Consider the following 2799-nt stretch of genomic DNA (forward strand, 5'->3'; position numbering starts at 1 on the left):
GCTACTCTTCCCACTCATATGGTCTAGATTTCCTTTGCTTGTGTCTGTATGGAGCTTATGACTGTTCTGATTAATAGAAAACAGTCAATATGGTTTATGACGTAGGATAATAAAAATTGTCAAACTCCACATGATTCTCTCTCAATTTGGAAACTGGCCTTGGAAATAAAATCTCCATCTCCAAAAGAAGTCCAAATTTTCCCAAAAGGAGAAACCATAGAAATCAGTTTAAAGGCCAGAATCATGAACCAAGGAGGTGAGTAAATACTTCTTAAGATAACCCTAGGCCCCAGTTTTGTGTAATTTGGTAGAAACCCCAGGAAACATGAGTATGATCAACCATGCTCACTGTGGCCTATCTGAATCCCTGCCTCTTAGAATCCTTGTGTACGATGGACTTATCATACTATGCCATTAGCTTATTGGCCAATTTGTTACACAGCTATAGTAACTGGAATATCTGTCTCCTCTTAAGTAAATACAGCATGAAAAGAGTTAAGTCACATGTGGATTTTACACTGATTTCTAAATGCACACTTAGAACCACTTGCCAGATGTTTTTATTTGATAACATATACATTTTAATCTTTATTAAAGCAAAAAAATGCAAAAATCAATAAAATCCTATTTACTTTCTACCTCCCTCTCTGTGTGTATATACACAACATTTCTATCTAACTTAGGATATTTGACCCATGCTGCATCTAATCTTGGTTCTGTTTGTTCAAAACACAGAATTCCATATGCCAAACTTCTCAATATCTCAGTAACACACTTTTCTTCAGAAGAAAAATAATTTATCTACCCCTTGAATGTGCTAAAATCCCTAGATGCCCTGAAACTCACTAAGTGTCATTTGTACTAATCTCCTCTGCAGCAGTAGTAAGGAATATGTAATGTTGAACACATGTACAGTTCTCAATTGATATCTCTTTAAAATTACTGACTCTAAGAAATTATGAGAGATCCTTATTTGGTTCATGAGCATGTTGATTGGGTGTTTATGCCATTGGGTGACATGCCTCTCTCAAGCCTTTCTATGCATCAGCATGATTACCCACCTGATATGAACTTTTTTCAAAAAGAGAAATTATGAGAAAAATTATTTGATGTGGTTGGCACACTTAATATTAAATCACTAAGGAGGAAATGTAGGGAAATCACATTCCTAACATACAATTTTAGAATTGGATTAGAGAAGTACTGCAATTACTTATTTGCATTTTAAGCAAATATGGATCATTTGAACTACAGACATTTGAACTTCTTTATCTGCTATAGCAATTCCCAATGGTTTGCTTAAGTTTCTTTTTCCTTTCTCATAATATAATTCTCTTTAGAACTATGTTAATGGAAAAGTCTCTTGTAATGATGAGTCAAATATCAATTACAACAAATGTACTCTTTGTTTGATAAGAGCCTTATGCTATCATTTTTCTCTAAATGTCTTAATATTTTTATGTCATAGTTGCTAAAAAATCTTATCATCAAAGGGACAATATTCAGATAAGCATAGTCTTTAAAAGCTTCATTTTGCATACTATTAGAATACAGCTCTGAATATAAATGTTCTAAAGATAACACTTTGAAAGAATGGTGTCATTATTAGGAATGAGCAGAAATTACCCTTAATGACCAATTTTCTAAAAACACGACTCTTTGGAAATGATACACTTAAAAAATCTTTTCCTCAGAAAAAATGATAGAACATTTCAGATTATTTTGAAAACTTGAACTTGAAAATTTAAGAACCTCTATTTCCCTCTCTGTCTCTCTCTCTCTGTCTCTGTCTCTGTCTCTCTCTCTCTCTCTGTGTCTCTCTCTCTCTCCAGTGTGTGAAACATCGTTTTCAAGGCAGTGTTTTGCATCAATTTTAAATAATATTCCATAAGATACAATTCTTGATAGCTTCATAAACATTTGACTTCTTTGGGGATTTGTAATAAGTACCCATGCGTTTATTTTGGTGAATTGGTATTTTAATAAATGCACAGAGTTTATCAGAATTTCTGATTGAACAATCATAAATTATAAAATCTCACATTATATGAAAAGCATATACCATGTGATATAGTAACTGACCTCTTTTCCATTCAACTGTAATTAGGAAGAACATGTGTATCAAAAAGGTCTTTCTTTAGATATTATCAAAATGTAAATGACATTAGAACCATGCATTAAATACTTAAAGAGATATGAAAAATAACATGAAGAAAAAAAGAAGTTGTATATATGCAATATTTTGTTTTGTGTCTTTTTCTCTTTTGTTTCTTTACTATTTTGTTTTAGTTTTAAATATTTTTATTTTTTTAATGTATATGAGTGTATCGCCTGCAAATAAGTGCACCCCTGTTGTGCAATGCCAGTGGAAATTAGAAGAGGGTGTCACATCCCCTAGAACTGGATTTATGGATGGTTGTTAGCTACCATGTGGGTTATGGGAATTAAACCAGGGTCCTCTGCAAGAACAGCCATTACTCTTTACTGCTGAGTCATTTCTCCAGTCCCTTGTTTCAGTTTTAAACATGAGAATATTGAGGACACATATTTATATTTATGTATATACATTTGTGGGCAAATTCTAAAATAATTATCACCTGTGTATCAAGTCAGGTTCTAGCAGAGCATAAAACAGTCAAGTAGTATGTGATAAATTTGTTATTGATATTTGACTTTCATAAATTGTAGGAGTGGATTGAAGAAGTAGATTGAATCCAATTCAGACTGCTTTCTTGCCAACAACATTTGGCCTGAATCAGTAGGAAATGACAGATACTCCACATGGAAATGGCTAAGTGG

At 32.8% G+C, this 2799-nt stretch overlaps 1 non-coding gene across 1 annotated transcript; it reads left to right on the forward strand.

Moving 5' to 3' along the window:
* Window positions 1-965: 965 nt before the first annotated feature.
* Window positions 966-1067, forward strand: LOC115070219. Its single transcript, XR_003849416.1, has one exon. It is a non-coding gene; the product is annotated as a small nucleolar RNA U13 (small nucleolar RNA).
* Window positions 1068-2799: the final 1732 nt, after the last annotated feature.

This window comes from Nannospalax galili, unplaced genomic scaffold (assembly GCF_000622305.1).
Source record: "Nannospalax galili isolate Female #2095 unplaced genomic scaffold, S.galili_v1.0 scaffold293, whole genome shotgun sequence".
In the NCBI taxonomy this organism is placed as follows: Eukaryota; Metazoa; Chordata; class Mammalia; order Rodentia; family Spalacidae; genus Nannospalax; species Nannospalax galili.